Here is a 24,461-nt window from a genome sequence, read left to right on the forward strand (position 1 = left end):
GCCCACCCCTTCAAACTACACCTGTCAAACTGAAGAAAAGCTCCAGGCTTCTCTCTGTTTGAGCTGAGGGGATCTTGCACTCTCCTACAGCCATCTTATACCGCAATAAAGGTCTTTTCCTGTTTTCCTTTCTTTGTTCTTGTTTTGTGCCATGTGAGGAAAAATTTATCATTTTTGGTGTCATAACTCAGACTGACAGGCAGGGTGGTTACTGGGGACAACTCCCTGTTTGAGCTCCCCATCAATGAGCCCCCTCTCTGCTTTTTCTCTTCCCTGTTTTTCTTCTTTCTCCCATCTCTGGGGCTGCCGTTGCTATCCTCCATCCAATACCAAAGCACCTCGTTCTCACAGGGGAGGCACCTCGTGCTTTGGGGTGCCTGTCTTGTAACTCATGGGCTCATGTCAGGATTTCCCCCACATCCTTCAGGAAACACACCCCTTTTTCCCTAAGTGACAACTGGCGGGTGCAGGTGTTGGGGTCTACAGAGTATTTCTCTCTCCCACAAGCCTGAGAAGGGTGATGACTCTAAGGGATTGTGGCTCAGTTTTTGGAGCCTCCATCCAGCTCACCTCTCATTTGGTCACAATGGGAAATACTTCTTCCCACTCCCCAAAACACACATTTCCTGCCAGACAGCTGGCCACTGTATCCATAATGTCCACCACTGGCCAGAGGGGGTGACATACACTAGGCCACCCTCTGCAAACTGGATGACTTGTGCAATCACAGTGGCAAGCCCAAGTAGGGGCCTGTTTTGCTCTCAGGGCATGTCCCTCCCTCCTTCAGCATATGGGGTGGCCCCAGCTCTTTGGCCTGCTCCACACCATGGACCTCTGCCATATCCCCAAGAAACTTCCTGCTTTTCTCTGTTGCCATCTTCTCCGCCCCTCGCCATCACCTTGTGTCTCCTCCTGCTCTGGCCATTTCCCCACCTGCCCATCACACCCCAACTCACTCCTCCAGCCTCCACTGCCTTCTGACCCCGCCCAGCCTCTGTGTCCCCTCCTGCTTGCCACCACCTGCCAGCTCTGCATGGCTGCTGCTATCTCCACCCCAGCCTGCTTCCAAGTGTCACTCAGCCAACCTCTCCCTCCTGCCTGTGAGGTGACAGGCACTGGGGACTTGGTCCATGTTTACGTCCTTTTTTCTCTCTCTGCCTTTTCCCGTGTCTCACAGCACTGAGGTTCTTAGCTACCAACCCGTGTCATTCTGTCAAAGAGCTTCAATTCAGGGTAAACTCCTATGACTTCCTAATAGCTGTCTTTGCTTTGCTACTATCTTTTCTTTCACAGGTATAAAACGTGTTCCTTTTGGTTGTTATTTCAAGAGGTCTCTGTTAAATGGCTTGCAAAAAGGTTCTCACTAGTCTACATTTACAATTGTACAACCTATAAAATTTATGAGAAATCAAATTGGCCAAATATATTTGAGTGCACGCTGATTGTATTTGTCTGTTAAACTGTGTCTGTTCTGGACTGTGTATTTATCTCAGCAGCGTAAGTGCCTTTCTGGCAGGCACAAGGCCATGAGATTATGATTCCACTCCTGGTACTAAAAAACCAATAGAAAACCAAAAAAAATTGTGTATATTTCTATGTCCTGTATACATTGTGTATATGTACTTGTTTGTCATATCCATGAACAATTGGTTTTTACTTGAGCTCAATAATTTTTTCCTTTCCCATATTTGGATCATGGGATTCAAAATATGGGTTATATGTCTGAAACCCTGCTTCTACCTGAGTTGCCAGGTCATCAAAATGAGGCTATAATTGGTTATGTAAATTTGATAATACTGCCATTTATGTTTCGTGACATAACAGTCTCTCATTGTTTAAAAATTGTATGTTAAATGTTGTGTCTGTGTCTTTCCTAAGTCGCTAAGAAATTGTTAAGATAATTAAAATCCTGTAGGGTGGGGGGGCATTATTGGATTGGACTTCAATGGAGTTGCTGACTCACAAAGTGGCTACTTGGTAACATTTAACCAGTTCTTGTTCATTGATCAGAGGCTCCAATGACCTCCATAGCCTTATGGGAGACATCCCAACTAAAATTCGAGCACACATTATTGTATTATGTTCACATTGGTCATTGTCAAAAGAAATCATACAATAATTTTTTTGATTTAAATATGCTCTGATACAAAGGTTTCAAATAAAATGATAGATTGTTATTAACTTTACAGTGTATTAATGTATTCTTGCTTCCATATGTACAGGTCTTCCTTCCAAAAATGTAAAACACAGATTGTTTAACAAATTGTTTCAGATTCAGACCTCTGCCTGTAACACAAACACACTGCATGCACATTCCATTAAGGTAAACCAGTCAGGTGAAAGCTTACATACTAGATAGAGGTGATTGACTAAAAGGGGTATCTTAGGTCAAAATGCAAATTCAGATTGACACAAAGTGTCATAATTGTCATTTGTGAAAACTATGTAACCGTCAACATTTTCCGTGGGTTCAAGTACTAGGACATCAATGCTTGATAGAAATACTGGTTGCTTTTTTATGTTCTAAGGTCCTTGACATTCAGAGAAGGTAATAATGTTAAACATGCTGCCTTATTACACTATAATATTACCAATCCTTACTTCTTGATGTTCAACAATAGGTGGTTGGAGACCAAAAACTAAAAAGAAGAATGGGCTGGGAGGACAACCAATATTTTGGCTCCAGCCTTCTGAGGTCACTGGAGACCCAGGATATAAGAGAACCTCTGCAGTGACATTCCTTATCTCCGTGGGTCTTGTGATCAAGGAGATTATTGGACTACAAAAAAGTGTGACACAGTATACAGTGTGCCTAAGGAGAGTCACCAGGAGAAATCTCTCCCAAGCTTTCACAGAAACCAACTTGGTCAAGCAATGGCTCATTGCTTGACCATCCTGATGGCTGAAACTGTCAAGAACTGAGAGGCTCCATACATGGTTCCAAGACAAAACCTGAGGAGACTTACCTGCCCTTGACAGATAGCAAGAGGTTAGTTTTAATTAACACAGGTCTCAATTTAACTTGGTCTTAAACATCCAGCAAAAAATATAATCAAAGGCTATGAAAGTGTGTCATAAGTTAAAAATATAAAAAGGGCTCCAAGTTTAACTTCTTCAGGCAGTTTTCAGCTATCCCAGTAATTAACAACTGTTATGGGCAATTAAATTACATTAAAATACATTACAATAGAGACTGTTCCGGACCCACCAGGCTTCCGGGTGCAGTGAAGTGGAGAAGTGGGTTTGAGGCCTCTACATCCGCCTCCCCATCCTGGCTGCACTTGGAGAACTGCTGAGCTTCCAAGGGGTGGGCGGGCCCACGCTCTCCCCGGAGCCCAGCCTGTTTGGGACTGCTGCGCCTAGCCAACGGTGTGCAGAGGAGGGGCTGGGCAGATCTGGGGCGCCTGCATCGGCAGCCCCGTGTGTCTAGAGGACTGTGGATGTCTCCACGGGCGGTGGAGCATCACGGGTTCTGGAGGCCCTGCATCCTATGGTGAGTGCTCAGCGCATTCTGCCCAGAGCCCAGACTGTTTGGGTCCCTCCAGGCTTCCAGGTGCAGTGAAGTGGAGAGGTGGGTTTGAGGCGTCTACATCTGCCTCCACATCCCGGCTGCGATTGGAGAACTGTGGAGCTTCCATCGGGCAGGTGGGCGCACAGTGTCCCGGAGGCCCAGCTTGTCTGGAACTGTGAAGTTCTGAGCAGGCAGAGGAGGGCCATTGGTTCTGCAGGCCCAGTGGCTTGGGGTAGCGGGTGCCAGAGTCTCAGGAGCTGCAAACATAGAAGGGGATTTCCAACAGATCCTGAGGAAACTTTCAAATAACACTTGAAACACAGAAATATAGGAAAATGACAAAACGAAAGACCAAATTACAACCTCAAACCTCCAGCCCATCTTAAGAAACCCTAGGAGCAATGTATATAGAAGAAAATATATGCCATTCACCTCAAATATCGGACACAGTAGCTACTGAAATTAACAAGCAACTCCAGGAAGCTTTAAAGAAATTCAAACTCGAAATAATCTCCCAGGTAAAAGAAGAAATGATAAAACAAATGAAAGAGACTCTGAATATATCTAAAAAAAACACAGATAAAAAATTGGAGGAACTAAACAAAAAGATAGAATCCCTAGATGAGCAATATAAGAAACAAACAGAATACATAATGCAGATGCACAGAGATATACAGGAAATAAAAAACTCCACTGAAAGTTGTAAAAACCACCTTAATGAAAGTGAAGATAGAATTTCAGACCTTGAAGACAGGATTGCAGCTAGTGAACAGGAAAGGAAAGATCTTTTAAAAATAACAAGGAATCAGGAAACAACAATTCAACAACTGCAAGATGATGCAAAGAAGAATAACATAAGAATGATAGGGATTAATGAAAAAGAAGGTGACAACATAAAGGATGTCAAGAGGATATTTAGAGAAGTAATAGCTGAAAATTTCCCAGGCATGAGATCAGAAACCGACATCAGGATCAGTGAATCATATTTAACTCCAAATAGTCATAACCAAAATAAAACTACACCCAGACATATAATAATCACCATCCCAGAAATCCAACCCAAGAATAGATTATTAAAAGCTATCAGAGAGAAAAGACAGATCACTTATAAAGAAAAGCCTATAAGAATCACAACAGACTTCTCAGCACAAACAATAAAGTCAAGAAGTGCATGGAGTGAAGTATTCCAGATCCTAAAGCAAAATGATTTCCAACCAAGACCGATGTATCCTGAAAAACTATCATTCAAAATTGATGGTGAAATATGATACTTCAATGACAAAGAACAGCTGAAGAACTTCATGAACACCAAACCAACCCTGCAAAAAATATTGAAAGACAGTTTAGATACACAAAGGAAAAAACCACTAAGCAAAGCAGATAATTAAACAGAACAGAAAGATAAAGACGCAACAGCAGAGAGATAACATGTCAACAAGAAACCAGCATTTAACAGTAATAACCATTAATGTAAATGGTCTCAATGCACCAATCAAAAGAAACAGACTAGCAGAATGGATCAAGAAACAAAATCCAACCATATGCTGTTTACAGGAAACCCATCTAACCCAGAAGGATACTCACAGACTGAAAGCCAAAGGATGGAAAACAATACTTCATGCAGCAGGAATCCAAAAAAAAAAAAAAAAAAGGCAGGAATAGCCATTCTGTTTGCAGACAACGTGAACTTTAAACCAACAATGACCATAAAGGACAAAGAAGGTCACTCCATACTTGTAAGGGGAAAACTCAAAGAGGAAGAGATAACTATCTTAAATATATATGCACCAAACTCCAGAGCACCCAGTTATATAAAACAACTATTAACAGAAATGAAAACTCAAATTATCAGTAACACAATTGTAACAGGAGACCTTAATACGCCATTGACACCAAGGGACAGATCAACCAGACAGAAAATGAGCAAAGAAATAACAGAATTGAATCACATCTACGAATAAATGGATTTGATAGACATATACAGAATGTTCCACTCAACAACATCAGAATACACATTCTTCTCAGCAGTACATGGATCATTCTCTAAAATAGACCATATATTACCTCACAGAACATACTTAAACAAATGCAAAAGAGTTGAAATCATCCCTTGCATGTTATCAGATCATTGCGCTCTGAAATTAGAAATTAATGATAAAAGATACTGCAAAAATCCCGCAAACACATGGAAACTGAATAACACACTCTTGAGTAATCAGTGGGTCACAGAAGAAATTAAAGAAGAAATTAAACAATACCTAAAAGAAAATGAAAATACAGATACAACTTACCGGAATCTGTGGGATGCAATGAAAGCCGTCCTGAGAGGAAAATTTATTGCACTGAGTTCCCACATCAGGAAAACAGAATGAATACAAATAAATAACTTGATGCTACACCTCAAACAGCTAGAAAAAGAAGAGCAAGTCAAGTCCAAAGCCAAAAGAAGAGAGGAAATTATAAAAAATCAGAGCAGAAATCAATGCAATACAGACTAAGAAAACAATCCAAAGAATCAATGAATCAAAGAGTTGGTTCTTTGAAAGAATAAATAAAATCAATAAGCCCCTAGCCAACCTTATTTTAAAAAGGGAAGAAAAAGCTCAAATTCATGCAATAAGAAATGAAAAAGGTAAAATCACTACAGACCCAATAGAAATACAGAAGACCATCAACACCTATTTCAAAAACCTCTACTCTCAAAAGTTTGATAACACAGAAGAAATAGACAGATTCTTAGAAACATATGAAGTACCAAAGCTAGATCAAGAGGATGTAAAACTGTTGAATAACCCAATCTCTGTTAATGAAATTGAAGATGTAATTAAGTCCTTACCCACCAAGAAGAACCCAGGCCCAGATGGATTCACTGCAGAATTCTACAAGAAATACAAAGAAGACCTAATGCTGACACTCCTCAAACTATTCAATGAAATTGAAAGGGAAGCAATCCTTCCTAAGTCATTCCTGGAAGCAAATATTACTCTAGTACCAAAACCTGAGAAAGACCCAACTAAAAAAGAGAACTATAGACCGATCTCCCTAATGAACACAGATGCAAACATCCTCAATAAAATATTGGCAAACAGGATGCAGCAAATCATCAAGAAGATTATACAACATGACCAAGTGTGATTCATCCCAGGAATGCAAGGATGGTTCAACGAACGTAAATCAATAAATGTAATCCACCATATCAATAAAGCCAAAAATAAGAATCACATGATCATTTCTATAGATGCAGAAAAAACCTTTGATAAGGTCCAACATTTATTCATGATAAGAACTTTACAGAAAATTGGAATAGATGGTCTTTGCCTCAATATAATAAAGGCCATTTATGACAAACCAACAGCCAGCATCATACTAAATGGCCAAAAATTGAAAGCCTTTACTTTAAAATCAGGCACAAGACAAGAATGTCCTTTATCACCACTCCTATTTAATATAGTACTGGAAGTATTAGCCAGAGCAATTAGGCAAGAGAGAGAAATAAAAGGGGTAAAGATAGGAAAAGAAGAAGTTAAGTTATCATTGTTTGCAGATGACATGATACTCTACATAGAAGACCCCCTAAACTCCATGGAAAGACTCTTAGATACAATAAATAAATTCAGTAATGTGGCTGGATACAAAATCAATACTCAGAAATCAATAGCATTCCTATACATGAACAACAAAATCACAGAGAGGGAAATAAGAGAAACTGCACTCTTCACATTAGCAAGCAAAAAAATGAAATATTTAGGAATTACTCTTATGAAAGAAGTGAAAGACTTATACAGTGAAAATTATAATACACTGAAAAAAGAAATTGAAGATGATCTCAGAAAATGGAAAGACATCCCTTGCTCATGGATAGGAAGAACAAACATTGTGAAAATGGCCATTCTCCCAAAACTGTTATACAGATTCAATACAATCCCAATAAAAATACCGTCAACATACCTTATAGATATAGAGAAATCACTCCTAAATTTCATCTGGAACCAGAAGAGACCTAGAATCGCAAAGGCAATTCTAAGCAGCAAAGACAAAGCAGGAGGCATCACAATCCCTGACTTGAAGTTATACTACAAAGCAACAGTAGTAAAATCAACATGGTATTGGAATCAAAACAGAGCTGAAGATCAATGGAATAGATTAGAAGATACAACCACAACTACAAACACACTCAACTACCTTATCTTTGATAAAGGAGCCAAGCAGGTTCACTGGAAGAACGACAGTCTCTTTAATAAATGGTGCTGGAAAAACTGGCTCTCCATTTGCCGAAAACTAAAGCTAGACCCATGTCTATCAACATGTACTAAATTAAAATCTAAATGGGCCAAAGATCTGAATATTAAAACAGAAACACTAAATATATTGGCAGACAAATTGGGTAGAAACCTTGAAGACATAGGAGTAGGTAGAGAATTCATGAACAGGACTCAAACCGCACAGGAAATACTTCCCAGAATCAATAACTGGGACCACTTCTTATTAAAAAGTTTCTGCATGTCAAAGGAAATCTCCAGCATAGTGAAAAGAAAACCCACAAACTGGGAAAAGATTTTAGTGAACTCTCTCTCAGACAAGGGACTCTTGTCTAAAACATATAAAGAATTTTAAAAACTCAGACCCCCAAAATTCAAAGATCCAATCCAAAAATGGGCATCTGAGATGAATACACACTTCTCAGATGAAGAAATGCAAATGGCAAATAAATACATGAAAAAATGTTCATCATCACTGGTCATTAGAGAAATGCAAATTAAAACCACACTGAGATACCATCTCACTCCTGAAAGAATGGCCAGGATCAAGAAAACCGACAACAAATGCTGGAGAGGCTGTGGGGAAAAAGGAACTCTCCTACACTGTTGGTGGGAGTGTAGACTGGTGCAGCCTTTGTGGAGGTCAGTCTGGAGATTTCTCAAAAAGCTGGGATTGGAAGTCCCATTTATTCCAGCTATTCCACTTCTAGGCATATTCCCAGAAGAATTGAAAGCATCATACCACAGTGATATATGCGCACCTATGTTTATAGCAGCACAATTTGTAATTGCCAGATCTTGGAAAAAACCCAAGTGTCCATCAACTGAGGAATGGATAAAAAAGTTGTGGTATTTCTATACAATGGAGTATTATTCAGCTATAAAGAAGGATCACATTGAGATATTTATCAATAAATGGGCGCAGCTTGAGACCATACTCATAAGTGAGATAAACGAATCTCACATGTGTGAATACCGAATAATTTCCCTAATGTAAGTAATGATTCAAATATATAAAAATATGTGGTAATCATGATTCCCCATTATGTGGCCTTGAAGCCTTATAAGGTTTTCACTTATTAATTGGAAAGGCTATATTCTGGGCTTCTTGATATGGAAATATTTGAAGCTATAGTATATGAAGTTTTATTCAAATATTTCAAGGAAAAAGACAGACACTATGGTAACTACTATTAAGTCCGGTTATTTGGTGGTGAAGCACTAGGTTGCTGAAACAGTCATGCTTTGACCTGTATTGTTATATTGTTATGTCCTCTTTTATCTCAATCTCTCCCTTATTCTTTAAAAAAATTATTTATTTATTTCTTATGTTTGTTATAATTAAGGGGAAATTTTTAAAAAAATAGCAGGATATATAATAGTAACTTTTTGATTTCCTATTAACTTGTTTTGAAGTCCTGTAATACTCCCACTATCTTGTTTTGGCTGTTTAGACTCTGTTCCATTGTGTATGATAGTATCAAGTTTGAGGGTATAGGCAACTACTTTGAAGGCAATAAGATTCACTAAGATGCCCATTCTGGTTTGACTATTGTCTCCTTTGGAAGTCCTGTAATGTTTACAATGCTTAAGTTTTATTGGTCTTGTTCTCTACTGTTTTGTTCAACTTTATAATATCTAATGAGATAGACAATTCTTTTTAAGGAAACAAGAGACATTGTTGATAACCATTGTTGATAACCTTGTACTCTGTTTTACATCATGTGCTATGTCTATCCTTGGTTTTGACCGACAGCTCTGTTTTGCCACATTTGATTTATTCTCTCCCCCCCCAAAAGTAATAAGAACTAAGGAGTAATAAAACCCAAAATGTGTAAATTTTGTTGTAAAAAAGAGCTCTAAAGGATACAAGAGCAAGTGTGTTTAGGGGTGTTAAATAGCTGACCATATTAATGTTTTTGGTTGGATCATTCATTGAACACAACTGTTTGCAGTCTCACTGTTTGAATGTCCACTTTCTATGCTTTGATACTGTGATTTGAGCAACTATCTCTAAGATGATAATATGTAATCTATTAACTGGTGATTTCTTACTTTTTTTTTTTTTTTTGCAGTTCTGTATTACTTTTACCCTTACACCGCTTTGTTTTGTTTTGTGTTTTTCTCTTTTTCCTTTTAAATAAAATTTAAAAAACAATACATTACATTAATATCTGCAAAAACGTCTAACTGCTGCTATTATAGAAAAGGGAACACTTTCCTCCTAGCTTCTTCCCCTGGCAGGACCTCTCATACTACTTGTTATTTCTTGATTATAGCTCCTTGTCTGTTTAAACTTTCCTGAAGATTTCCTCAAATCCAGGTTGTGGGCCTTTATAACAAGATAATTCCTTGTCCTGAGGGCACCCCTGGTACCAGATTCTACACGGGTCCAACCTGTCATCACAATGACTACTTCAATGCCCATCATGTCACCTCAGTCAGCAGGAAGCAGTTTAAGAGTTGCTGCCTCTAACACCCAAAAGATGGGAATAATGGATTCCGCTCCTGTGGAGCACTGCCAGGCTCAGCGTGGTGCCTGCGCAACATGGCACTGGACAGTACCTCACTTCAAAACTGACTTCCACATTGTTCTTGCAAACCCAAAAAGTGAACTTCCCACTTGCTGTGCACACATCAACAATCCCTCCAGTAACTGTCAAAATGTCACTCTGCCCACCCCTTCGAACTCCACCCCTCTCAAACTCAATAAAAGGCTCCAGGTTTCTTTGCCTGCCCTGAAGGGATCTTGCACCCCTCTGCAGCCCTCCCATGCCAGCAATAAAGGCCTTTTTGTTTTTGCCTTTCTTTACTCTTGTTTTTCTACCACATCAAGGAAAAATCTATCATGCATATCCACCAACTGCCTCTGATGAATAGAATCATTATGTACTGTGATCACATACCAATAAAAATATAAACTAAGCAAAACACAGTCACACAGGAGGCATAAGAGAGTGTTCAGTGAATCACAGTCCCAATCACATCCGAATGGACCGCTTCAGGGAGCCTGCCAGGAGAGTGCTGGCACTGACTCTACTTCACGGAATTCCCAATGCAGGCTCCTTGCAGATGACTTTTCCACAGGATGAGGATGGTAAATGCTTCTGAAGCAAAAGCAGGAATTCTATCTTCACTTCCCACAGGTAGAGTCTGCCCAGAGACTGCTACCAGGTCACTGAATGATTCACCATCAGTGCTCAGTCTGTCCGTCCTCATCTTCACTGTGTCTGCTTACAAGGCATGGGATGCGCCATCTGTACGCACTGCTCCCTGGGTGGCAGGGTGCACACCAGGACTGACTAGGACCTAGTGCACGCACCTGCCTGTTCCACTCCTATGCCCACCTTCGGCCTGTGTGCCCGGAGTGTCACCACCTTCCTTGTCCTCGCCCTTCCTCTGCTCGGCCAGTGACTCCATCCCCAATGTTGGCTGGAAGTCAGGCCAGAGCACAGTGGGTGATGCGACAGGAGGTACCTAGTCCAGGCTGAGGTCTCTTGATAAAAAATATTTTAATAAAATGTTTGGATCTAACATGTAGGGTGTAGTAATTCAGTAGTGAAATGAATCACATAAACAATTAAGAATAATTCAGGTAATTCAAAATAAACTTTCCACACCATAATTAGATTTTTCAATCCATTGTGAAGGAAAACCTGAGGATTACTAGGTCCAGCCCCAGGATGCCTGGGCACATGTCAAGGCAAAAATGAGGGAGGCAGAACTGCCACCCCATGTACCACCAAGGTTCGTGAGGCCTTATGACAGGAAAAGGAGCAGAAAAACACACGTGGGCACAACAGCATGGAGGTCACTATTCGCAAAGCAACCCTGACTGAAGGTAGTGACAATCCCCTCTTCAATTCCCATGCAGAGCCCTGAGCCCTTGAGAGAGGGCCGTACTGGTATTTCTTTGCTGTCCCTCAAACATAAGCCAGCTCCCACAGGGCTGGTAACCTGTTTTTCACAACACCTTGTCCTATGGAAAAACGCATTGCAGCTGCCTTTGGGTCACTATTACAGTTACTTCATTAGGTTACACTATTTTATCATAGCAAGAAAGCAAGCCCAGTTAACATGTGAACATACTGGCATGGCATTGTTGCGGTAAAACTTCATATACTAAAACAGCCTATGAACCAGGTTATCAGTCCCCAATACTGAAGCGAAGAACAATTGAAGAACAAGACAATCTGTGTGTGTAAAGCACACCTCTCACTCCAGCACTTGGGAGGCGGAGGCATGAGGATCCCTGTGAGTTCTAGGCCAGTTACATAAGGAGACCGCCTGCAACAGGAATAGGGAGGGAGTGCTCCAAACTATATAACTGCATGTATATTTAAGTGTATAAGATAGAAAATGATATCACAGAGTTTTATTGGATCAATGAACAGAACTGTTTGCAGTATCATTGATGGAATGTCCACTTTACAAGCTTTAATTTTGTGACTTGAACAATTATTTCTAAGATGACAATGTGTAATCCATTAACTAGTGATTTCCTACTGTTCAATTTTTTTCTGTAAATCTGTATAACTTGTACCCTTTCCCTGTTTGTTTTTTCTTTTCTCCTTAAATAAAATTAAAAAAAAAAAATAAAATAAAATTGAAGAATGAATTTTAGGAAAAAAAAAAAAAAACTGGACCAAGAAGACTTAAAAGTCAAACAGTCCAGTAACAGGCAATGACAATGAGGCAGTGCTTTGGGACAGACATTCCCAGTAGCACTGTACCTGGAAGCAAATGGTGGAAGCAACCCAGGGCTACACTCACACACGATGAATAAGGGAAATGCAGTGTAGACAGACAATGGCACATTATCCAGCCCTAAAATGGGAGGAATTCCCAACATGCCTTAACATGGACTCATAAGTCCCCGCTTAGATAAAAAGACTACAATAGTCAAACTACAGAGTGAAAAGCCAAAGGGTGGTGGGCAGTCTCGGAAGGAGGCGATGGGGAACGACTGCTTAGTGGTGCAGAGTTCTAGTTTAGAAAGATGGAAAAGTTTGTACAGACAGAGTGGTGACCACTGCAGTGCATTGTGAAGGTGCCCTTGCGCTATCTACCTAATGGCTAAAATAGCAAAGTTTATTTCTATTTTTGTGCAATAAAAAAGCTTACATTGTTTTCTGTTAAAAAAAAAAAAAAAGGAATAGGGAGGGAGAGAGAGACAGAGACAGAGACAGAGAGAGACACAAAGACAGAGAGACAGAGACACAGGGGGGAGAAACAGAGAGAGAGAAAGAGAGAGTCAGACAGACAGACAGACAGAGAGAGAGAGAGTGAGGAAAGAGAGAGCTCTCTTGAAGCTTGAAATAACACCAGGAGAGGCTGTGCTGTTGGCTTACTTCCTGGAGAGGGGTGTCTTTTTGTGGATGTGGTTATAAGCCAGACATTAGGTCTCCAGTATTTCCCAGGCTGGATTTGACCTCCATGGCTGAAGCAGTCCTGCCCTAGCTTCCCAAGTCACTAGGACAGCTGGCACCTCCCTAGTCTTGAGTGTCTATTTATGGAGCAAAGCTGACTAAGGTAGATCATGTCATTTGTAGCAAATTCCCATTTCCTTTTCCTGACTCTGAAATGCAGCATTCGCTTGCTCGGAGAAAAACCAAGGCCTCTGTGATGTGGGGTTGAGACTACGGCTGCCTTCCCCAAGCAGAGGATTACATTCTGCTTGTGGAATGCACTTGACCTGATCTAAGGAGCCCCTGCCTTCTGCGGAGTGGCTGCTCCCTCAAATGGAGTCCTAGAGTGGGCGGCTGAACCTCAAACCCAGACAGAAGTAAATGGCATAAAACAGTGAGCTGTGAGGTCCGTATTCAGCAACAGTTCAGGCAAAGCCTACTCTTCCTCTCTCAGAGCTGGGTAACAGACAAGTCAAAGACCACTGAGGTCCCAGATAAAGGCACACTTTTTCAGGTGGTCCGCGGTTTGAAATTTACTAATACAGTGTCAAGTGACTGTGGTAGTGCACTGCTAGACTGCCAGTTTTCTAGGGGCTGAGGCAGGAGGATCAAGTTTCAGCCCAGCCTGGGCAACTCAGCACCTTGATGAGATCCTATCTCAAAATAACAAATTAAAAAAAAAATAAATGGCTGAAGAGAACTTAGCACAAAGGCTCTGGGTTCAATGCCCAGTACTACAACAAACAAACAGTTCCTGTGTGGATTACTGGAACAGAAAAGCATTTTCCAAAATAATAATTTGCACACAAAAAGTAGGTTGCTTCATAACAATTGATATAGACAACAGGAGGTCAGGTGTGGTGGTGCATGCCTGTAACCTTACTACTCAGGAGGCTGAGGCAGGAGGACTGCAGGAAGTCCTAGGACAGCCTGGGCTACATAGTGAGTTCAAGAAGGCCCTGAAGGACACAGTGAGACTCTACCTCAAAACAATAACTGACAAAAAGAATAAAACTATGCACACATTAAGATTGATCAAAGAAAACAAGGTATAAGTATTTCAAAGAAAAGCCTACTGTTTCAGCTCAGGAAAATCTCTCTTTGTTATTAATCTAAAGAACAGATTTCACGAGCTATTATCCAATGAGCACATCTTTTCAAGTTTCACTTTATTCCAGTAAGAATACTGAAAACACCACACTGTCCATAAATATGATCAATAGCTCCTAATTAATAAAGAGCTGTACTGAACATGGCAGTACATGCTTGTAATCCCAGTTGTTCAGGAGGGTTCCAAGTCTGAAGCCAGCCTTGCTAAGTTGGCAAGAGCTTGTCTCTAAACAGAAGTGAAAATGGGCATGGATGTCACTGTACATCAGCATTGCCAGGGTGTAGCCAGCATTATGTATGTGCATGTGCAGAAGTATGTGTGAGGGGAGAAACAGACCCAGGGAGAACACAAGACAGTTACTCAGAACCCCACTACGAATTACACCAGCTGCTGACACTCTGGAGACCTCTCTGCATCCTGACTGACAAATGCAGAAATGCACACAAGTATTACAATTAAATGCTGGGACCTTGTGAATGTCCAAAACTGCGCCTACTCCTCAGATATCAGACCAGGTGTCTTTTCTATGACTAAGACATTCCCCTTTGAAGAGTACACAGTCACTTTACTGTTATTTAAAATGACCGATTCTAGGTTAGAGTGTTAACTGAAGCTAAAAAGCAATTACAGATTAGGAGAGTTCCCCAAACATCGCAAATTCATTTCACTTGAAACTTTCTATTTAAATGACATACAGAGACAAAATTCCAAAAACTGCAAGGTACAAATCTTTGCTGGTCTTCAGCATGTGGCAATCTTGTTTCAGCCTCCTGAGTGCTCAGATCAAAGGCACACATGGCAACACCTGGCCCAGTGGAATTCTTGTTAGATTGCGGTGAGAGCCTTTCAAGCTGCAGAACAGTTTCCTTGAGTGCTGGATCTGCTGCCCAGTTGACTTTACACCCCAAAATGACGTTCTATAGTTTAAAATAAAAACAAAAATAACTCAAAATATAACAACTTTAAAATACAAGCCCTTTAAAATTTTAACAAGATTTTTGTTAAATAATCCCTTCACTAACTTTATCTAATTTTTTTTTAACATTTACTAGAAAGGTACAGTAGCTCTGTATTCACAGAAAAGAGTAATACACAAGTTTTTTTTTTCTGTCCCAAGAATTCAACTCAGGACCTCATGCTAGCCAGGCAGGTGCTGTGACACTTGCCTGTAGTCCCAGCGCATGATACACTGTTGCCTTCATTTCTACTTACAAGAGGCTTCATCAGGGCAAAGGTATGCTTATGATGTTTGCAAATACTTCATCAATTTCCATGGACAGTTTCTGCTTCTTTCATCCCTAGGCCCAAGGTTTGAACCCATGGCCACCACACTGAGCTGCTTTCCCAGCCCTTTGTGCGGACAAACATGGGCCTCCACAGCCAGCTCAGCCTTCTCTTTCTTTCTATCTCTTTCTTTCTTTCTTTCTTTCTTTCTTTCTTTCTTTCTTTCTTTCTTTCTTTCTTTCTTTCTTTCTTTCTTCCTTTCTTTCTTCCTTTCTTTCTTTCTTTCTTTCTCCCTTTCTTAATTTCTTTCTTTCTAGTTTCTTTCTTTCTCTCTATCTTTCTTTCTTTTTCTGTCTTTTGCTGTCTCTTTTTTCTCTGTATTTCTGTCTCTTTCTTTTTTCTTTCTTTCATTCTTTCTTTCTGTCTGTCTGTCTGTCTGTCTGTCTGTCTGTCTTTTTGTCCATTAATGTCTCTGAGGAAACATCTTACGGCAACATTTACTAGAGTTTAGTTGGACCAGTCATCATGCTGATATTTCTCTCTGTGTGATGGGGTTGGGATCAACCCCATGTCCTTGAGCACCCACTTGAGCTAAATTCCCAGTGGCAGCAGTCACCTTCTTAGCTGCCACTCTCACCCAGGTCCCCTCTGTCCTCAAACTTGGAGGCTAAAATAAAGCTGTACACCAAATTACCAGCAGAGCTATAGAAAATATGCCAGTTATAAATCCTAATGATTAACCACAATGAAAAATGAACCCCTAAATGCTGACTGTACATGAATTTTACATATTCTGTAAAATGTACATTAGAAATGTACATTACTGTACATGAATTTTACAGCAAATATCAGTAGACAAGTACGATTTTTGCAATGCTGGGACTGAATTTGGGGCCTCACCAATGCTAGGCAAGCGTTCTCCAGTGCGGCTACGTACTCAGTCCTTGTACTGAAATATCTTATGACCACAGCCTAACCTAAACCATGGTAAGGTATCCATATCAGCAGTGTTTTTAAAAGATCTTTATCCCTCCTTTCCTGATTTATACAAATGTTACCTGGAACACATGTTGAGTAACTGTAGCAAGCTCCATCTCTGTCTGTAGGCTTTGTTGCATGGTGTTTATCTTGTCTGAATTTTCCATACTGCCCAGCTCCTTTCTCAGTTTTTTTATTCTCAGTTTGTAGTTTTAGAAGCTTACTTTCCGAAGCATGTTTTAATTCTGTTAGGTTAAAATAAAACAATATATTATACATGAGAATTCTATAAAAAAAGATCTACAAAAAGTAAGCAGTAGAGTATTTCCTCATTATTTCAAACAGCAGAAAAATTTGAGTTAATAGCAGCTGGGCTGTACATTCTATTTTGATCTGAGAATGACTCCCAGTACAAAGAACACTTTCTGGCAGTGCAGATCAAACCCAGGGTGCCTCTCCACTTCACTACTTCATGCCCACGCCGTCATTCTGTTTATTTTTCTGCAGTGCTGGGGACTTCACCTTGGGCCTTCAAAGGAGGCTACTTTCTCAGCACTGTTGTATTTGGACACAGGGTCTTGCCAAATTGCCTAGGGTGGGTTTGAAGTAGGGATCCTTCTGCCTCAGCTTTCCCGAGGGCTGGGATTACAGGTATGTGCCACCGCAGCTGGCTCCAGCTTAATTTGTTCATTTTGAGACAGGCTCTGGCTACATTGCTGAGACTGGCCTCAAACTTTTTGATTTTCACCTCTAACTCCTAAACAGCTTGGATTAAAGGCATATGCCACTAATCCGACTTATAATATTTTAATTCCCTCAGTGAAATGATCAGGACATTTATGTATGATCATGACAGCTGTCTACAACTGCTGCAAGTGGCATCATGTAAACAGAACTTGCTCTAAGTTACCAGAAGAACAGGTAGGAGATATACATAAAAAGAAGCTCTTGCTTATGCCCTGAGCTAAATCCCCAGCCCCTCCTGAACCTCAATTTTCTGTTATTTGTAAAAGATAGCATTTTACTGTGAAGGTAAGTGTGACAAATGCAACGATCTCATTGTGAAGGGAATGTATGAGCAGTCCTTGTCCAAACATAGTACGGCCAGTTAGTCTTCCAAAGAGTGAAATTAATAAGCTCTACTGTTTTGTTTTTGAGACCAGTATTGCTATATAGTCCAAATTGGAGTGGAACCTACCATATATTCCAGGATGGCCTCCAACTTGGGGTGCCACGTGGCAGGAGTGCCACAGCCTTCTGACTACAGGGATTACAGGCATGCGTCACCACACCCAATTGAAACTAAGAGATTTTAACAAATTGTGTTTTTAAAGCTGGGCATTTATCCTGCCTCACAAGTGCTAGGTCATGAGTTTGATCCCTGGTACCAAAAACAAAAACAAATTATGTTTTTTTTTTTTTTTTTTTTTTTGTCTTTTTGGTTTTTATCGGTACCGGGGATCGAACTCACGACTGCCTGCTTGCAAGGCAGACGCTTATGCCACTGAACTAAACCTGCAGCCCCAACAAATTATGTTTTTAAAAGTCTATGTTTAGCTGACTGTGTTGGTACCCTACACTACATACCACCACCCAGTCTCAAAAAAAAGTGTATGTTTAGTCAAGTGTGTAGTGCATCCCAGTAATCCCAGCACTTGGGAGGCTGAGGCAAAGAATTGCAAATTCAAGCCCAGTTGAGGAAATTTAGTTAAGACCCTATCTCAAAAAACATGGGTTAGAGATGTGACTCAGTGCAGAGGACCTGGGTTCAATCCCCAGTACCACTAAAGTGGTGGTGGTGGTGGGGGGAGTATGTGTGTTCCTATCCCATAGCTTAGTCTTTGCTGGGTACAGCTTTAAATCCTCTTATGCCATATAGGTAAACACTAGGCTTGGCATGTGACTATTCCTAGGTGGTGAACAAATGCCTCTAGGGATAGAACAAATAGAATTTACAAGTGAAGATCATGAACTGAGTGGTATATGTGCTTCTACTCCCAACTCTGAAAGCCTGAAGCAGGAGGATCCCAAATTCTATCCCAGTTTGAGCAACTTATTTTATCATCCCCAGACTAAAACTTTAAAAAAAAAAAAAAAAAGGCTGGGTATGTAGCTCAGTGTAACAGCTCTGAGTTCAGTCTCCAGTACCACGAAGTAAATAACATTTAAAAAAATTTTTTTTAAACTGCTGTAGCAAACTGTGGATCTGAGTTACTTTCTAGCACTTCAGGAGGCAAAGGGAGAAGAACTGTGTGAGGTTGAGGCCAGCCGGGGCTACAAGAATGAGTTAGTTCAAGGCCAGCCTAAACTACACAGTGAGACCTTGTCTCAAAAACAGGAAAAGAAAGTCTATCTCTGCTGGTCTTTCAGGTCACATCCATTGTCTATTTACTTAGATTGCACTGGCTGAGCTGCTGATGAACTTCCACATTCCGGATTATGTCCTTATGGTTAATACATTGTGTCAATTTGAGCAGTTTAGAAGTGTGAGAGACTCAGCAGGGAGGCAGGGTCCTTACTTTGTAAATATCCTCATCCTGAGCAAAGGAGGGCAGGGAGATGTCCTGAGTGCTACACCCACCCTGGGTGCGGGCATGGCCTGTGTACAATATAAACCAGGAGAAAAGGCTTGTTTTCTTCCTTTTTGTTCTGGCTGCTGCCTTGAAGTGTTGCCCCAGTGCCATGCCACCCTGCCTTGGACCCCGCTGAGTATGGACTGAAATCTCCAAAAACTAAGAAATAAATTTTTTTTCCCCCTTCACATTGGGCGTTAGATATTTTGGTCTCAACAAGATAAGAAGTAACCAAGACACTAGCCATGGCAAAGAATAGATTCATTCTTTATTGTAGTTCCTTAGTTTTACAAGTGGAGAAAAGCATTTGGCTAAATTGGATAGTTCCTTTATTCTACCACTTTGGATATGATTAGAATATTAGCCGTAATTACGCCGGGAGATTACCATGGATTTACACATGCTTTGCTTTCCTCTACTAACCCTTCCTTTATGCAAGTTACAGTTGGGAAAATTCTTAATGTGTCAGTCTTTCACAAAGATGCTTCATATTTGTCGGGAGAATCTTCTGACCTTTTCATGGTTTTTGGAAAAAAAAAAAAAAAGTCTTCCCAGAGTGGTGGCTAACAAACAGGGTTTGGAATTACAGTTCTTTGCTGCATGGCCACGCCCCCTTCCTGGGACTAGGATGGCTGATTACAGGGCAAGGAAGAAAGGGAAAGGGGAAAGAATGAGAGAGGAGTGGGTAGGTAAGAGAAAGGAAAAGTGTAAGTCTTGTGTCCTGGACAAGGGTGAAAGGTATGAGGGCGGCCAGGCTACAAGGCTCCGGGCACAAAGAAACAAGCAGCAGTGCTAGTATCTCTCCATTTCCCTCTTGCTGCCACCACGCCCTGTGGAGGTGGAGCCCTCTGTTTTACAGATGGCCTCCCTGGTGTTTTACAGATGGCCTCCCTGGTGTTTTACAGATGGCCTCCCTGGTGTTTTACAGATGGCCTCCCTGGTTTAGGCCGTGACTGCTTGAAGCCCACAGATGGCATCAGAGCCTGATCTAATGTACTTGTGTTTTTACGGCGTTAGGGATTGAACCCAGGCCTTTTATTTTTTATTTGAAGTCAGAATCTCAGTTGCTTAGGATGAGTTTGATGTTGCAGGCCTGCCTCGGCCTCCTAAAGTGTGGAGATTATAAGCATGTGCTACCATGCTGGCCAGACCTTGATTTTAAATCCAGCTCTTTTATTTACAGTACAATGTAGGAAACCTTTTGGCAACTTTTTTTATTTTTTTGTCAACATTTTTGATTGAGGCCTGATGCATATGGGGAAGATTTTGGTACCAACAAAACAAAATAAGCAACGGGTAGATATGCCGACAGGGAAGAAAAAGTCCCAGTTCATGGAGCTCCTTTCTACTATCTCTCCTGGTCCTAACCTTTGCAGGGACTCTGGAACTTCCCTGCTTCTCCACTTTCCAAGCCTGGAAATGTAACTCCATCGTGTTAATAGGCATATCAGCTTGCCCAAAGTAAACTGATGTGATCCCCCCACCAACCTCAAAGGTGCGCTACACCCTTAAAGCTGCGCAGCTAAAACCTCTGGTTCTTCTTTCATAATATACAGCCACCCTATTCACAAGATTTAGAGTAAAACCACCTCACCATCTGCACTGCTCTCAGCTGCCACATGCTCATCTTGGAGTCCCCCTACCCACACTGAGGTGATTCTGCCTCAGGGCCTTTGCACTCCCAGCCCCTCTGCCTCCACAGCTCTTTCCCCAGGTAGGAGTGTGGTGAACATTTTCCTTCACTGGACTATGGCTCGCCTGTTGTCCTGAAAATTTCCTCGGACTACCTTTACTTTGAACTGCAACCCTTTCCTTCTCCAATCTTAATTTCTCTCGGCAGCACCATCCTTACAGTGCACAGTGGGCACAGTGAGCTCTTCTGGATCACTGTCCTTAAAGCGAAATTCCAAGTCCAAAGCGTTTTTCTGGTCAGATTTCATTGCTGTTTCCTCAGTGGCTCCAGAGGTTTCAAGCGCAAAGTCGGAGCTTAATAAATCCTGTGAGATGAACAGGCGCAGTCAGCCTCTTTCGTTGAAATCTTTTAGAAATCAAATCAGTCTCCTCCAACCGGCCCCAGCGGAGCGCGGCTACCGCTGCCCGGCCGACTCAGCAGGCCCCGCCGCTCCCCGGCCTGCACCCTGCTCTGGCAGCTGCTGTCCGCAGCAGCCGGAACGTTTCTGCCAGGCTGCAGCGCTCTGCGGAAGAGCTTCAGCGGCGCGCTTCTAGGCGGGCGGCGCTTCCGGCGGAGAGTCGTTCGCGTCGGGCCGGTGAGTCCGCACGTGCAGCTGGGGTGTGCCCTGGCCCGGCGGCGGGAGGTTGGGCGAGACGTCTGGGAGGCTGTCGGGCGGAGGACCGGCCGACTTGGCCTGGCTGGCCCAGTAGAGAAGGACTGTGGCAGGGAGTGCGGGCAGGTGGCGAAAGACGCGCAGGGCCGCGAACGCGGACGTGGTTCCGCCTGGGGCCCAGCGCGAGGACTGGAATGGTGGTCGGGGTGCGAGCCCTCTTCTGGGCTGGCTCTGTGGCAGCGGTTGAGTTGCCCACCTCGGAGCCCTGAGTTCGCACTTGGCGGGCAGGCCCAGTGCTAACTTGCCTCTTTTATCAGCGAATGCCTTCCCGAGGGCGGTGCTGGGTGCCGCTCACGTTTCTTTGCAGATACCATTTCAATCTCGTCCAACAAAATAACTGAACACTACGTGTCCTTTTTTTTTTTTGGATGTGCAGGATAAATACTGAAAATAGGACAGTGTTTAGTCACTGTGTACTATGCTACCATGTGCGGAATAGCATAAATGTTAAACTTACTGTCATTTCTAGTTTTTCAGGTTGTTACAGCAGATCACCAAATTCCTGAAAGAAATTAATTTCTTACAGTGTGTGGTTTGTTAATTCAGTGGAAAATGTTCGGAATTTTAGCTAATAACATCTGATTATAAGGTGTCACAAAAAAGTGATACCTTAGCAGTAGTCTCCAACTTATCAGTGGATTTTAATTTCACAAGTGCCTTTATAGGTCGCCTCTTTAAAGTATTTTCTATAAAAGCATGATACAAATGGAGGGTAAAACATTGGTTATGTTCCTTATCTATATTTACAGAGTCTGCTAAAAATATGTGTACACATGTAAGGAAGAGAAAAAGTTGTAAGTTAGCTGTGGTGGTGCACACATCTTAATCCCAGCGTTCTGGAGGCTGAAGCAGGAGGATCATTGCAAGTTGGAGACCAACCTGGGCTACAAAGGGAGCTGGAGACTAGCCTGAACTGCATAGTGAGACCTTGTCTCAAAAAGACAAAAGGCCAAACAACAACAACAACAACAAAAAGAACCCTTGGTGAGATTCAAGCTAGCCTTGGAAACACTTTGTAGCCCAGGCTGGTCTCAGATTTGCAACAATCTGCCTACTTAAACTTCCTGACTGCTGGGATTACAGAAGTGTGCCAGCAGCTCTAAGAGGCAGATTCTTTAAAAAAAAAAAAAAATTGTTCCAAAAGCTGCACCTGGTGCCAACTACCTATGGCCCCAGCTGCTTTGGAGGCTGAGGCAGAACTATTTGATGGCAGGAGTTTGAGACCAGCTTGGGAAACATAGCAGGACCTTTTATGAAAAATAAAGCAAGACAAAACAAGTCTACAAAAAAAACCCCACTTGGTTGAATATTTTATTGATAGTTAATTTATTGAGGCATCATAAGATTAATACGTTACCTACAATTACAACAAGTACTCAAAGTGGTGCTTATTAGTTTCCTGACATTTATTAGTATATTGAACTGCTGCATGGGTCACCTTGGTCGCTAAGACTGCTGCTCATGCATTTTCAATTTCTTCTCTAAGGGCCAGCAGTGTAGTGGATTAGTGTAGCAGTGTAGTGTCCTGCGATACAGGACATCATTTAGGGTCCTCCACAGATAAAGTATTAAAACACTGATACAAGTTTTTCTAAAATGTGTGTACCTTTTTTTGGCAGATTTTCTCTGTATATATTTATTTCAAGGCTAAGCATTACCGAGCAGGTAGAGGAAGATCTTATTGATATACAATTACCTTAGGTAGGCAGACAGGGGCACTTAGAGAAAATCTTTTATTCTTGGTGAATTGATAAGTCTTCCTGGGCAATTAGGAAAGATTCTGGAGGAGCAGGGATAATACCCTTATATGTGAGAGTCATAGTTACTGAGACACAGGCGAAGAAGGATGAGTCCAGGTGGGGATGTATTCCCTCAATTTAGGATCAGCCACTCCTCCAGCTCAGGGCAGGAGACAGCCATCAACATAGGTCAGTGCCAAAAGCCAAGTGTAGTAGTGCACCCCTGGAGTCCAAGCACTGGGGGGACTGAGGCAGGAGGATTGCCACAAGTTTGAGGCCAGCCTGGAGTACATGGTGAATTCAAACCCAGCCTGAACTATGTAGTGAGACTGTCTCAACACACATGCAAACATTGGTCAGTCACAGTATTTTCCTTAACAACTTCATATTTTTGGCAAATTTCTGTAAACTTATCCTTGAATTCTGAAACCACACTTAGTCCTTGGTCAACTTCCTGTTGACATTCTTGAAATGAAAATCTAGTCAGTATAGACTGTGTCAAATATACTAAATATATTTGTCATACTGAACAGTTTCAGTACATTCTCCATTTACAATTGTATGGAATTTAAAGGGTAAGGAAGATTTTGCCAAGGGATAGGTGTTTTCTTCTGTTTTTTCTCCTTAGTCAAAGGCCCCTAGGCTACAATACAACTCTGGAATCTAACCTCATATAGTGAGAGTACAGTGGTCAGGCACTCCTCCTTATTGCCATGTTATCTAGCAAGTAGAGGCCTAAGAAGGCAGAGTAGGGTGTGGAAAACAGTTCATCCTGACTAAAAAGTTATCTTTATCCATGCCAGGGACAGGGTATATGACTCATCTTGGGTTGGGCCAGGAGACACCACTGAGGAGGGTGGAGGTTGGGTGTGCTAGAGATGTGTATTACTTGGTTATGGTTCATGGGCTCTTTCTATCACCAACTTTGGTGTTTTTGTTTTTTGGTTTCTTGGTTTTGTTTGTTTTTTATGTAGTTCAGGCTGAATTTGGACTCTTTATGTAGCCCAGATTGACCTCAAACTTGTGGTAATCTTCCTGCCTCAGCCCCTGGGATTACAGGTATACACCACCACACCTGGCTATTTATTTTTATTCTTTTGACTTATGATATTTAAGCATTTAGCCATTTATAAATGATGTTTCATTCTTAAAAACTTGATAATAAAATTCAAACCCTACAGCCAGGTGAGGTGGCACACACCTGTAATCCCAGCACTTGGGAGGCCAAGGCAGGAGGATCAGCATGAATTTAAGGTCAGCCTGGGCTACATAATAGGACCCTGCCTCAAAACAAAAAATTCCAACCTGCACAA

The 24,461-nt window shown here is 41.6% G+C and overlaps 1 protein-coding gene and 1 long non-coding RNA gene across 17 annotated transcripts in view; one reads left to right on the forward strand and one right to left on the reverse strand.

Moving 5' to 3' along the window:
• Positions 1 to 2,152: 2,152 nt before the first annotated feature.
• Positions 2,153 to 24,461, reverse strand: part of LOC134478147 (uncharacterized) — a 71,643-nt gene continuing 49,334 nt past the window's right edge. For 13 of the 15 annotated variants that reach the window (XR_010050598.1, XR_010050595.1, XR_010050608.1 and 10 more), the window contains 3 exons: positions 16,572 to 16,736; positions 14,985 to 15,206; positions 2,153 to 3,768 (listed from right to left, as the gene is read on the reverse strand). This is a non-coding gene — a long non-coding RNA (uncharacterized LOC134478147). Of the gene's footprint in view, positions 3,769 to 7,459; positions 7,512 to 14,984; positions 15,207 to 16,571; positions 16,737 to 24,461 lie in introns of all 15 variants that reach the window. The other 2 variants (XR_010050599.1, XR_010050602.1) reach the window with 2 other exon arrangements.
• LOC100729329 (general transcription factor IIH subunit 2-like) overlaps positions 21,263 to 24,461 on the forward strand; it is a 40,682-nt gene continuing 37,483 nt past the window's right edge. Inside the window, exon 1 of one of the 2 annotated variants that reach the window (XM_023562679.2) lies at positions 21,263 to 21,331. The gene's annotated coding sequence lies outside the window, so the exon portion shown is untranslated. Of the gene's footprint in view, positions 21,332 to 21,395; positions 22,394 to 24,461 lie in introns of those variants that run through there. The other variant, XM_063258471.1, reaches the window with a different exon arrangement.

This window comes from Cavia porcellus, unplaced genomic scaffold (genome assembly GCF_034190915.1).
Source record: "Cavia porcellus strain 051 isolate PalLab524CR breed Dunkin Hartley unplaced genomic scaffold, mCavPor4.1 scaffold_11, whole genome shotgun sequence".
In the NCBI taxonomy this organism is placed as follows: domain Eukaryota; kingdom Metazoa; phylum Chordata; class Mammalia; order Rodentia; family Caviidae; genus Cavia; species Cavia porcellus.